This window comes from Nerophis lumbriciformis, linkage group LG12 (genome assembly GCF_033978685.3).
Source record: "Nerophis lumbriciformis linkage group LG12, RoL_Nlum_v2.1, whole genome shotgun sequence".
NCBI lineage: Eukaryota > Metazoa > Chordata > Actinopteri > Syngnathiformes > Syngnathidae > Nerophis > Nerophis lumbriciformis.
Genome location: NC_084559.2, coordinates 1,905,274 through 1,920,133, shown reverse-complemented (window position 1 = coordinate 1,920,133; position 14,860 = coordinate 1,905,274). Strand labels below are relative to the sequence as shown.

The following is a 14,860-nucleotide window of genomic DNA, read 5'->3' as shown; positions in this document are numbered from 1 at the left end:
GGCGTGGCGAAGTTGGTAGTGTGGCTGTGCGAGCAATCGGAGGGTTGCCATTAACTAAGAGTCTTCCCTCAATAACCTCAGAATTTTTGCTTATTAGTAACCCTAACCCCAACCCCAACCCTAACCCTAACCCTAACCCTAACCCGTATATGTTCCCCTAGTGTCCAAATAACTCTAAATTAAGGCTTTGTAACTTAAAATATGTTATGGTAACACTTTAGTATGGGGAACATATTCACCATGAATTAGTTTCTTATTAACATGCAAATTAGTAACAAATTGGCTCTTAATTAGTCATTATTAAGTACTTATTAATGCCTTATTCTGAATGGCCTTATTATACAACCAGTAAGCCATTAACTAAGAGTCTTCCCTCAATAACCTCAGAATTATTTTTTAATAGTAACCCTAACCCTAACCCCAACCCTAACCCTAACCCTAACCCTAACCCCAACCCTAACCCTAACCCTAAACCCTAACCCTAACCCCAAACCTAAGCCATATATGTTCCCCTAGTGTCCAAATAACTCTAAATTAAGTCTTTGTTACTTAGAATATGTTATGGTAACACTTTAGTATGGGGAACATATTCACCATTTATTAGTTGCTTATTAACATGCAAATTAGTAACAAATTGGCTTTTAATTAGTCATTATTAAGTACACCTTATTATACAACCAGTAAGCCATTAACTAAGAGTCTTCCCTCAATAACCTCAGGATTATTGCTTATTAGTAACCCTAACCCTAACCCCAACCCTAACCCTAACCCTAACCCTCTAACCCTAACCCTAACCCTAACCCTAACCCTAACCCTAACCCTAACCCGTACATGTTCCCCTAGTGTCCAAATAACTCTAAATTAGGTCTTTGTTACTTAAAATATGTTATGGTAACACTTTAGTATGGGGAACATATTCACCATTAATTAGTTGCTTATTAACATGCAAATTAGTAACATATTGGCTCTTAATTAGTCATTATTAAGTACTTATTAATGCCTTATTCTGCATGGCCTTATTATACAACCAGTAAGCCATTAACTAAGAGTCTTCCCTCAATAACCTCAGACTTATTGCTTATTAGTAACCCCAACTTCTTATTAACATGCAAATTAGTAACATATTGGCTCTTAATTTGTCATTATTAAGTACTTATTATTGGGACGGCGTGGCGAAGTTGGTAGAGTGGCTGTGCCAGCAATCGGAGGGTTGCCATTAACTAAGAGTCTTCCCTCAATAACCTCAGAATTTTTGCTTATTAGTAACCCCAACCCCAACCCTAACCCTAACCCTAACTTTAAACCCTAACCCTAACCCTAACCTTAAACCCTAAACCTAACCCTAACCCTAACCCGTATATGTTCCCCTAGTGTACAAATAACTCTAAATTAAGTCTTTGTTACTTAAAATATGTTATGGTAACACTTTAGTATGGGGAACATATTCACCATTAATTAGTTGCTTATTAACATGCAAATTAGTAACATATTGGCTCTTAATTAGTCATTATTAAGTACTTATTAATGCCTTATTCTGAATGGCCTTATTACACAACCAGTAAGCCATTAACTAAGAGTCTTCCCTCAATAACCCTCAGAAATATTGCTTATTAGTAACCCTAACCCTAACCCTAACCCTAACCCCAACCCCAACCCTAACCCTAACCCTAACCCTAACCCTAACTTTAAACCCTAACCCTAACCCTAACCCTTATATGTTCCCCTAGTGTCCAAATAACTCTAAATTAAGGCTTTGTAACTTAAAATATGTTATGGTAACACTTTAGTATGGGGAACATATTCACCATTAATTAGTTTCTTGTTAACATGCAAATTAGTAACATATTGGCTCTTAATTAGTCATTATTAAGTACTTATTAATGACTTATTCTGCATGGCCTTAATATACAACCAGTAAGCCATTAACTAAGAGTCTTCCCTCAATAACCTCAGAATTATTGCTTATTAGTAACCCTAACCCTAACCCCAACCCTAACCCTAACCCTAACCCTAACCCTAAACCCTAACCCTAACCCCAACCCCAACCCCAACCCTAACCCTAAACCCTAAACCCTAACCCTAACCCTAACCCTAACCCCAAACCTAACCCGTATATGTCCCCCTAGTGTCCAAATAACTCTAAATTAAGTCTTTGTTACTTAAAATATGTTATGGTAACACTTTAGTATGGGGAACATATTCACCATTAATTAGTTGCTTATTAACATGCAAATTAGTAAAAAATTGGCTCTTAATTAGTCATTATTAAGTATTTATTAATGCCTTATTCTGCATGGCCTTATTATACAACCAGTAAGCCATCAACTAAGAGTCTTCCCTCAATAACCTCAGAATTATTGCTTATTAGTAACCGCAACTTCTTATTAACATGCAAATTAGTAACATATTGGCTCTTAATTAGTCATTATTAAGTACTTATTATTGGGACGGCGTGGCGAAGTTGGTAGAGTGGCTGTGCCAGCAATCGGAGGGTTGCCATTAACTAAGAGTCTTCCCTCAATAACCTCAGAATTTTTGCTTATTAGTAACCCTAACCCCAACCCCAACCCTAACCCTAACCCTAACACCAACCCCAACCCCAACCCTAAATCCTAACCCTAACCCTAACCCTAACCCTAACCCTAACCCTAACCCCAACCCTAACCCTAATATGTTCCCCTAGTGTCCAAATAACTCTAAATTAAGTCTTTGTTACTTAGAATATGTTATGGTAACACTTTAGTATGGGGAACATATTCACCATTTATTAGTTTCTTATTAACATGCAAATTAGTATCAAATTGGCTTTTAATTAGTCATTATTAAGTACTTATTAAAGCCTTATTCTGCATGGCCTTATTATACAACCAGTAAGCCATTAACTAAGAGTCTTCCCTCAATAACCTCAGAATTATTGCTTATAAGTAACCCTAACCCTAACCCTAACCCTAACCCTAACCCTAACCCTAACCCTTATATGTTCCCCTAGTGTACAAATAACTCTAAATTAAGTCTTTGTTACTTAAAATATGTTATGGTAACACTTTAGTATGGGGAACATATTCACCATTAATTAGTTGCTTATTAACATGCAAATTAGTAACAAATTGGCTCTTAATTAGTCATTATTAAGTACTTATTAATGCCTTATTCTGCATGGCCTTATTATACAACCAGTAAGCCATCAACTAAGAGTCTTCCCTCAATAACCGCAGATTTATTGCTTATTAGTAACACTAACCCTAACCCTAACCCTAACCCCAACCCTAACCCTAACCCTAACCCTAACCCTAACACTAACCCTAACCCCAAAACTAAGCCGTATATGTTCCCCTAGTGTCCAAATAACTCTAAATTAAGTCTTTGTTACTTAAAATATGTTATGGTAACACTTTAGTATGGGGAACATATTCACCATTTATTAGTTTCTTATTAACATGCAAATTAGTAACAAATTGGCTCTTAATTAGTCATTATTAAGTACTTATTAATGCCTTATTCTGCATGGCCTTATTATACAACCAGTAAGCCATTAACTAAGAGTCTTCCCTCAATAACCTCAGAATTATTGCTTATTAGTAACCCTAACCCCAACCCCAACCCTAACCCTAACCCCAACCCTAACCCTAACCCTAACCCCAACCCTAACCCTAACCCTAACCCTAACCCGTATATGTTCCACTAGTGTCCAAATAACTCTAAATTAAGTCTTTGTTACTTAAAATATGTTATGGTAACACTTTAGTATGGGGAACATATTCACCATTAATTAGTTGCTTATTAACATGCAAATTAGTAACAAATTGGCTCTTAATTAGTCATTATTAAGTACTTATTAATGCCTTATTCTGCATGGCCTTATTATACAACCAGTAAGCCATCAACTAAGAGTCTTCCCTCAATAACCGCAGAATTATTGCTTATTAGTAACACTAACCCTAACCCTAACCCTAACCCCAACCCTAACCCTAACCCTTACCCTAACCCTAACACTAACCCTAACCCCAAAACTAAGCCGTATATGTTCCCCTAGTGTCCAAATAACTCTAAATTAAGTCTTTGTTACTTAAAATATGTTATGGTAACACTTTAGTATGGGGAACATATTCACCATTAATTAGTTGCTTATTAACATGCAAATTAGTAACAAATTGGCTCTTAATTAGTCATTATTAAGTACTTATTAATGCCTTATTCTGCATGGCCTTATTATACAACCAGTAAGCCATCAACTAAGAGTCTTCCCTCAATAACCGCAGAATTATTGCTTATTAGTAACACTAACCCTAACCCTAACCCTAACCCCAACCCTAACCCTAACCCTTACCCTAACCCTAACACTAACCCTAACCCCAAAACTAAGCCGTATATGTTCCCCTAGTGTCCAAATAACTCTAAATTAAGTCTTTGTTACTTAAAATATGTTATGGTAACACTTTAGTATGGGGAACATATTCACCATTAATTAGTTGCTTATTAACATGCAAATTAGTAACAAATTGGCTCTTAATTAGTCATTATTAAGTACTTATTAATGCCTTATTCTGCATGGCCTTATTATACAACCAGTAAGCCATCAACTAAGAGTCTTCCCTCAATAACCTCAGAATTATTGCTTATTAGTAACCCTAACCCTTACCCTAACCCTAAGCCGTATATGTTCCCCTAGTGTCCAAATAACTCTAAATTAAGGCTTTGTAACTTAAAATATGTTATGGTAACACTTTAGTATGGGGAACATACTCACCATGAATTAGTTTCTTATTAACATGCAAATTAGTAACAAATTGGCTCTTAATTAGTCATTATTAAGTACTTATTAATGCCTTATTCTGAATGGCCTTATTATACAACCAGTAAGCCATTAACTAAGAGTCTTCCCTCAATAACCTCAGAATTATTTTTTAATAGTAACCCTAACCCTAACCCCAACCCTAACCCTAACCCTAACCCTAACCCTAACACTAACCCTAACCCCAAAACTAAGCCGTATATGTTCCCCTAGTGTCCAAATAACTCTAAATTAAGTCTTTGTTACTTAAAATATGTTATGGTAACACTTTAGTATGGGGAACATATTCACCATTTATTAGTTTCTTATTAACATGCAAATTAGTAACAAATTGGCTCTTAATTAGTCATTATTAAGTTCTTATTAATGCCTTATTCTGCATGGCCTTATTATACAACCAGTAAGCCATCAACTAAGAGTCTTCCCTCAATAACCTCAGAATTATTGCTTATTAGTAACCCCAACTTCTTATTAACATGCAAATTAGTAACATATTGGCTCTTAATTAGTCATTATTAAGTACTTATTTTTGGGACGGCGTGGCGAAGTTGGTAGTGTGGCTGTGCGAGCAATCGGAGGGTTGCCATTAACTAAGAGTCTTCCCTCAATAACCTCAGAATTTTTGCTTATTAGTAACCCTAACCCCAACCCCAACCCTAACCCTAACCCTAACCCTAACCCGTATATGTTCCCCTAGTGTCCAAATAACTCTAAATTAAGGCTTTGTAACTTAAAATATGTTATGGTAACACTTTAGTATGGGGAACATATTCACCATGAATTAGTTTCTTATTAACATGCAAATTAGTAACAAATTGGCTCTTAATTAGTCATTATTAAGTACTTATTAATGCCTTATTCTGAATGGCCTTATTATACAACCAGTAAGCCATTAACTAAGAGTCTTCCCTCAATAACCTCAGAATTATTTTTTAATAGTAACCCTAACCCTAACCCCAACCCTAACCCTAACCCTAACCCTAACCCCAACCCTAACCCTAACCCTAAACCCTAACCCTAACCCCAAACCTAAGCCATATATGTTCCCCTAGTGTCCAAATAACTCTAAATTAAGTCTTTGTTACTTAGAATATGTTATGGTAACACTTTAGTATGGGGAACATATTCACCATTTATTAGTTGCTTATTAACATGCAAATTAGTAACAAATTGGCTTTTAATTAGTCATTATTAAGTACACCTTATTATACAACCAGTAAGCCATTAACTAAGAGTCTTCCCTCAATAACCTCAGGATTATTGCTTATTAGTAACCCTAACCCTAACCCCAACCCTAACCCTAACCCTAACCCTCTAACCCTAACCCTAACCCTAACCCTAACCCTAACCCTAACCCTAACCCGTACATGTTCCCCTAGTGTCCAAATAACTCTAAATTAGGTCTTTGTTACTTAAAATATGTTATGGTAACACTTTAGTATGGGGAACATATTCACCATTAATTAGTTGCTTATTAACATGCAAATTAGTAACATATTGGCTCTTAATTAGTCATTATTAAGTACTTATTAATGCCTTATTCTGCATGGCCTTATTATACAACCAGTAAGCCATTAACTAAGAGTCTTCCCTCAATAACCTCAGACTTATTGCTTATTAGTAACCCCAACTTCTTATTAACATGCAAATTAGTAACATATTGGCTCTTAATTTGTCATTATTAAGTACTTATTATTGGGACGGCGTGGCGAAGTTGGTAGAGTGGCTGTGCCAGCAATCGGAGGGTTGCCATTAACTAAGAGTCTTCCCTCAATAACCTCAGAATTTTTGCTTATTAGTAACCCCAACCCCAACCCTAACCCTAACCCTAACTTTAAACCCTAACCCTAACCCTAACCTTAAACCCTAAACCTAACCCTAACCCTAACCCGTATATGTTCCCCTAGTGTACAAATAACTCTAAATTAAGTCTTTGTTACTTAAAATATGTTATGGTAACACTTTAGTATGGGGAACATATTCACCATTAATTAGTTGCTTATTAACATGCAAATTAGTAACATATTGGCTCTTAATTAGTCATTATTAAGTACTTATTAATGCCTTATTCTGAATGGCCTTATTACACAACCAGTAAGCCATTAACTAAGAGTCTTCCCTCAATAACCCTCAGAAATATTGCTTATTAGTAACCCTAACCCTAACCCTAACCCTAACCCCAACCCCAACCCTAACCCTAACCCTAACCCTAACCCTAACTTTAAACCCTAACCCTAACCCTAACCCTTATATGTTCCCCTAGTGTCCAAATAACTCTAAATTAAGGCTTTGTAACTTAAAATATGTTATGGTAACACTTTAGTATGGGGAACATATTCACCATTAATTAGTTTCTTATTAACATGCAAATTAGTAACAAATTGGCTCTTAATTAGTCATTATTAAGTACTTATTAATGCCTTATTCTGAATGGCCTTATTATATAACCAGTAAGCCATTAACTAAGAGTCTTCCCTCAATAACCTCAGAATTATTTTTTAATAGTAACCCTAACCCTAACCCCAACCCTAACCCTAACCCTAACCCCAACCCTAACCCTAAACCCTAACCCTAACCCCAAACCTAAGCCGTATATGTTCCCCTAGTGTCCAAATAACTCTAAATTAAGTCTTTGTTACTTAAAATATGTTATGGTAACACTTTAGTATGGGGAACATATTCACCATTTATTAGTTTCTTATTAACATGCAAATTATGGCCTTATTATACAACCAGTAAGCCATTAACTAAGAGTCTTCCCTCAATAACCTCAGAATTTTTGCTTATTAGTAACCCTAACCCCAACCCTAACCCCAACCCCAACCCTAACCCTAACCCTAACCCTAACCCCAACCCTAACCCCAACCCCAACCCTAACCCTAACCCTAACCCTAACCCTAACCCTAACCCTAACCCTAACCTTAACCCTAACCCTTATATGTTCCCCTAGTGTCCAAATAAATCTAAAATAAGTCTTTGTTACTTAAAATATGTTATGGTAACACTTTAGTATGGGGAACATATTCACCATTAATTAGTTGCTTATTAACATGCAAATTAGTAACATATTGGCTCTTAATTAGTCATTATTAAGTACTTATTAATGCCTTATTCTGAATGGCCTTATTACACAACCAGTAAGCCATTAACTAAGAGTCTTCCCTCAATAACGCTCAGAAATATTGCTTATTAGTAACCCTAACCCTAACCCTAACCCCAACCCTAACCCTAACCCTAACCCTAACCCTAACCCTAACCTGTATATGTTCCCCTAGTGTCCAAATAACTCTAAATTAAGGCTTTGTAACTTAAAATATGTTATGGTAACACTTTAGTATGGGGAACATATTCACCATTAATTAGTTTCTTATTAACATGCAAATTAGTAACAAATTGGCTCTTAATTACTTATTAATGCCTTATTCTGAATGGCCTTATTATACAACCATTTATTAGTTTCTTATTAACATGCTAATTATGGCCTTATTATACAACCAGTAAGCCATTAACTAAGAGTCTTCCCTCAATAACCTCAGAATTTTTGCTTATTAGTAACCCTAACCCCAACCCTAACCCCAACCCTAACCCTAACCCCAACCCTAACCCTAACCCCAACCCCAACCCTAACCCTAACCCTAACCCTAACCTTAACCCTAACCCTTATATGTTCCCGTAGTGTCCAAATAACTCTAAATTAAGGCTTTTTTACTTAAAATATGTTATGGTAACACTTTAGTATGGGGAACATATTCACCATTAATTAGTTTCTTATTAACATGCAAATTAGTAACATATTGGCTCTTAATTAGTCATTATTAAGTACTTATTAATGCCTTATTCTGCATGGCCTTATTATACAACCAGTAAGCCATTAACTAAGAGTCTTCCCTCAATAACCTCAGAATTTTTTGCTTATTAGTATATATATATATATATATATATATATATATATATATATATATATATATATATATATATATATATATATATATATATATATGTCTTAATAAGGTTATCCAAAAAAATAGTGCTCGATACCGTAGTAGAGCGCAATATATGTATGTGTGGGAAAAAAAATCACAAGACTATTTCATCTCTACAGGCCTGTTTCATGAGGGGGGGTACCCTCAATCGTCAGGAGATTTTAATGGCCAAAAAAGAACAGAAAACGAAACGACATCATCTGGTACAACCCCCCATAAAGCAAAAACGTCTAAACTAACATTGGACACAAATTCCTCAATCTGATTGACAAACACTTTCCCAAAGACAACACCCTAAGAAAAGTATTCAACAAGAACAACATTAAATTGAGCTACAGCTGCATGAACAATATACGACAAATCATCTCAAACCACAACAAAACAATTGCAAATGAGCCGTCGGCCCCCAGACAGAGCGACTCCAAAGGCTGTAACTGTCGAAAGAAACCTGATTGCCCTCTCAAAGGGGGGTGCTTACAAACATCAGTTGTCTACCAATCTAAGGTAATACGCAAGGACATTAACACATCCGACACATATGTAGGATTAACCGAGGGAGAATTCAAAACCAGATGGAACAATCACAAGGCTTCTTTCAGGAACAAAAACCTGCGAAATACCACAGAACTCAGCAAACACATTTGGGACCTCAAAGACAATAATGTTGAATATTCAATAACATGGCAAATTCTTGCATCCAGCACACCTTACAATAGTGGTAATAAAAGATGCAACCTATGCTTGAAAGAGAAACTGTTTATTATTTACCGTCCAGACCTGTCATCCCTCAACAAGCGCAGCGAAATTGTCACAGCATGCCGCCATAGACGGAAACACCTCCTAGGTAACACATGAGCCAATCACCACGCCCCTAGGCCAGCCTGTACCCACCCACTCTGTGCCCTATATAAACCATGGTATGCGAATGCTCCCATTAAAATCTCCTGACGATTGAGGGTACCCCCCCTCATGAAACAGGCCTGTAGAGATGAAATAGTCTTGTGATTTTTTTTCCCACACATACACATATATATATATATATATATATATATATATATATATATATATATATATATATATATATATATATATATATATATATATATATATATATATACAAACAAGCACTTCCTGTGCGGGAAACACCTTGACTAATGCAAGGACATGAGGAAATGGGCGTGGGCGTGGTGATTACAACTTGTTAATTAACTAATGGTCTTTTTGCACGCTCATGATAACGCCCAGGAGACAGGACGGAGATTTACACACCAGCTCATTCCCTCCACACCATTCCCAGACAGGGTAAATAATGGGAGCAAGGAGTGATTGCTTCCCTTCAGGAAACAAACTCTCCCACTCAAAGTGGCCAAAAAAGAAACGAGTTATTCAGCATAAACACACAGCTTTAGTATGGTGCATTAACAAAGCTTTTCATCAATTAATTACGTATTTATGACTGCAGTCGTGGTATGTAATTAACTTTTTAAGCTGTGCAATTTAATTGAATTAAAGTCACATTTTCAAGCAAAATGAGCTTAAAGGAGCACCGTCGTGGATGACGTTACATCAGACTAGGACTGGGCGACATGGCAAAAAAAACTACTACTTTTTGATCTACTTTTAGCACATTTCGACCATGGCCGAGTCACAAAATGTCTTCACCGGTTTTTGGGTTTTGTATTTCCTGCAGACTCGGCTAAACCAAACAGAATGAGCACAAGGATGCACTAGATGGGACAATGCATGTGAAATGAGTCAAACCATTTCTACAAACCCCCGTTTCCATATGAGTTGGGAAATTGTGTTAGATGTAAATATAAACGGAATACAATGATTTGCGAATCCTTTTCAACCCGTATTCAGTTGAATATGCTACAAAGACAACATGTTTGATGTTCAATTCAAAGAATTGAATCCATGTAATGCTTTAAAAAGGCAAATGGATGACACAAAAAAGCCAAAAGGCTTGTTTCCGTTGCGGTCCATTACATATTCACCACATTTGATACATTCAATAATAAAATAAATATATAACCTGTAACATGTGTATAAAAAATATGTTAAAAAAATGGATAAATCAATGTGAGTCTGTGGAACGCCCTCCCTGACCACCTGAGGGTACCACAGACTGTGGATGCGTTTAAAAAAGGCTTAGAAACCCTTTTTTTTTTTTAGGTATATGCATACTAGTTCTAGCTATTAGGCTGTTCTAGTTTTTATTTTTATCTATTTTTATTATCTTTTTATTTTAATTTTATTTTTTTAATACATTGTAGCACTTTGAGGTTGTTTAGTCAATGGAAAGTGCTTTTTACAAATAAAATCTATTATTATTATTATTATTATTATTATTGTTATTATAAATGATGTACATATACACAGTATACATGTCAGGTGATTTGAAAAACAATATATACAAAACATGGGGTGGGGGGGTATATACACTATGTACATGACACTATGTACAAACCCCGTTTCCATATGAGTTGGGAAATTGTGTTGGATGTAAATATAAACGCAATACAATGATTTGCAAATCCTTTTCAACCCATATTCAATTGAATGCGCTACAAAGACAACATATTTGATGCTCAAACTCATAAACTTTATTATTATTTTTTTTTAATAATAATTAACTTAGAATTTCCCAAAGTAGTTGGGAAAGGGCATGTTCACCACTGTGTTACATGGCCTTTCCTTTTAACAACACTCAGTAAACGTTTGGGAACTGAGGAGTGTCATGTCTGTGTGATCATGTTTTTGTTTTGGTCATGTTTGGTTTTTGGACTTTTTGTGCACTTTTGTTTTGTCACCATAGCAACCCATTAGTTTTCACCTGTCACGTCACGCACCTGTTTCACATTTTGAGTCACGCACCTGTTTTCGTTAATCATGTCTATAGTATTTAAGTTCATTGTTTTCAGTTTGTCGTGCTGACGACATCCCAGCATTTATACCCTCCACACACTTATGACCCTTGCTGCGCTTTTTCATGCCGTTTTTGTCCACGCCGAGTAAGTTTTGTTTATTATTGCCACAGTTAGTGTTTTTTGTTGTTCATAGTTTTTGCCTTTGTGCAAGTGTTTGGTTTCATAGTTTGTTCTCCGCCATTGAGCGCGCCTTTTGTTTACTTCCTTGTTTTGTATTTATAGTGTTTAAATAAAAAATTTACTCACATTCCCGTCTCACCCGAGCCAACTTTCTGTTGCATCTCGGAAAAACAAACACTCAGGACCAAGGAGACACATTTTTTAAGCTTCTCAGGTGGAATTCTTTCCCATTCTTGCTTGATGTACAGCTTAAGTTGTTCAACAGTCCGGGGGTCTCCGTTGTGCTATTTTAGGCTTCATAATGTGCCACACATTTTCAATGGGAGACAGGTCTGGACTACAGGCAGGCCAGTCTAGTACCCGCACTCTTTTACTATGAAGCCACGTTGACGTAACACGTGTCTTGGCATTGTCTTGCTGAAATAAGCAGGGGCGTCCATGGTAACGTTGCTTGGATGGCAACATATGTTGCTCCAAAACCTGTATGTACCGTTCAGCATTAATGGCGCCTTCACAGATGTGTAAGTTACCCATGTCTTGGGCATTAATACACCCCCATACCATCGCAGATGCTGGCTTTTCAACTTTGCGCCTATACCAATCCGGATGGTTCTTTTCCTCTCGTCCACAGTTTCCAAAAACATATTGAAATGTGGACTCGTCTGACCACAGAACACTTTTCCACTTTTGTATCAGTCCATCTTAGATGAGCTCGGGCCCAGCGAAGCCGACGGCATTTCTGGGTGTTGTTGATAAACGGTTTGCGCCTTGCATAGGAGAGTTTTAACTTGCACTTACAGATGTAGCGACCAACTGTAGTTACTGACAGTGGGTTTCTGAAGTGTTCCTGAGCCCATGTGGAGATATCCTTTACACACCGATGTCGCTTGTTGATGCAGTACAGCCTGAGGGATCGAAGGTCACGGGGTTTAGCTGCTTACGTGCAGTGATTTCTCCAGATTCTCTGAACCCTTTGATGATATTACGGACCGTAGATGGTGAAATCCCTAAATTCCTTGCAATAGCTGGTTGAGAAAGGTTTTTTCTTAAACTGTTCAACAATTTGCTCACGCATTTGTTGACAAAGTGGTGACCCTCGCCCCATCCTTGTTTGTGAATGACTGAGCATTTCATGGAAGCTACTTTTATACCCAATCATGGCACCCACCTGTTCCCAATTAGCCTGTTCACCTGTGGGATGTTCCAAATAAGTGTTTGATGAGCATTCCTCATAGGACTCCTGAGGCAGCGGACAGGTACCGACAGGCCAAGCGGTGTGCGGCTTCAGCGGTCGCAGAGGTAAAAACTCGGACATGGGAGGAGTTCGGGGAAGCCATGGAAAACGACTTCCGGACGGCTTCGAAGCAATTTTGGACCACCATCCGCCGCCTCAGGAAGGGGAAGCAGTGCACTATCAACACCGTGTATGGCGAGGATGGTGTTCTGCTGACCTCGACTGCGGATGTTGTGGATCGGTGGAGGGAATACTTCGAAGACCTCCTCAATCCCACCAACACGTCTTCCCATGAGGAAGCAGTGCCTGGGGAGTCTGTGGTGGGCTCTCCTATTTCTGGGGCTGAGGTTGCTGAGGTAGTTAAAAAGCTCCTCGGTGGCAAGGCCCCGGGGGTAGATGAGATCCGCCCGGAGTTCCTTAAGGCTCTGGATGCTGTGGGGCTGTCTTGGTTGACAAGACTCTGTAGCATCGCGTGGACATCGGGGGCGGTACCTCTGGATTGGCAGACCGGGGTGGTGGTTCCTCTCTTTAAGAAGGGGAACCAGAGTGTGTGCTCTAACTATCGTGGGATCACACTCCTCAGCCTTCCCGGTAAGGTCTATTCAGGTGTACTGGAGAGGAGGCTACGCCGGATAGTCGAACCTCGGATTCAGGAGGAACAGTGTGGTTTTCGTCCTGGTCGTGGAACTGTGGACCAGCTCTATACTCTCGGCAGGGTCCTTGAGGGTGCATGGGAGTTTGCCCAACCAGTCTACATGTGTTTTGTGGACTTGGAGAAGGCATTCGACCGTGTCCCTCGGGAAGTCCTGTGGGGAGTGCTTGGAGAGTATGGGGTATCGGACTGTCTGATTGTGGCAGTCCGCTCCCTGTATGCTCAGTGCCAGAGCTTGGTCCGCATTGCCGGCAGTAAGTCGGACACGTTTCCAGTGAGGGTTGGACTCCGCCAAGGCTGCCCTTTGTCACCGATTCTGTTCATAACTTTTATGGACAGAAATTCTAGGCGCAGTCAAGGCGTTGAAGGGATCTGGTTTGGTGGCTGCAGGATTAGGTCTCTGCTTTTTGCAGATGATGTGGTCCTGATGGCTTCATCTGGCCAGGATCTTCAGCTCTCACTGGATCGGTTCGCAGCCGAGTGTGAAGCGACTGGGATGAGAATCAGCACCTCCAAGTCCGAAAAAGCCCGGAAAAGGGTGGAGTGCCATCTCCGGGTTGGGGAGGAGATCTTGCCCCAAGTGGAGGAGTTCAAGTACCTCGGAGTCTTGTTCACGAGTGAGGGAAGAGTGGATCGCGAGATCGACAGGCGGATCGGTGCGGCGTCTTCAGTAATGTGGACGCTGTATCGATCCGTTGTGGTGAAGAAGGAGCTGAGCCGGAAGGCAAAGCTCTCAATTTACCGGTCGATCTACGTTCCCATCCTCACCTATGGTCATGAGCTTTGGGTTATGACCGAAAGGACAAGATCACGGGTACAAGCGGCCGAATTGAGTTTCCTCCGCCGGGTGGCGGGGCTCTCCCTTAGAGATAGGGTGAGAAGCTCTGCCATCCGGGGGGAGCTCAAAGTAAAGCCGCTGCTCCTCCACATGGAGAGGAGCCAGATGAGGTGGTTCGGGCATCTGGTCAGGATGCCACCCGAACGCCTCTCTAGGGAGGTGTTTAGGGCACGTCCCACCGGTAGGAGGCCGTGGGGAAGACCCAGGACACGTTGGGAAGACTATGTCTCCCGGCTGGCCTGGGAACGCCTTGGGATCCCACAGGAAGAGCTGGACGGAGTGGCTGGGGAGAGGGAAGTCTGGGCTTCCCT

General features: G+C 39.1%; 1 protein-coding gene across 2 annotated transcripts in view; it reads right to left on the bottom strand.

The window, feature by feature from the left end:
* Positions 1 to 14,860, bottom strand: part of LOC133623017 (splicing regulator ARVCF-like) — a 670,015-nt gene that overhangs the window by 87,724 nt on the left and 567,431 nt on the right. The window lies entirely within an intron of this gene.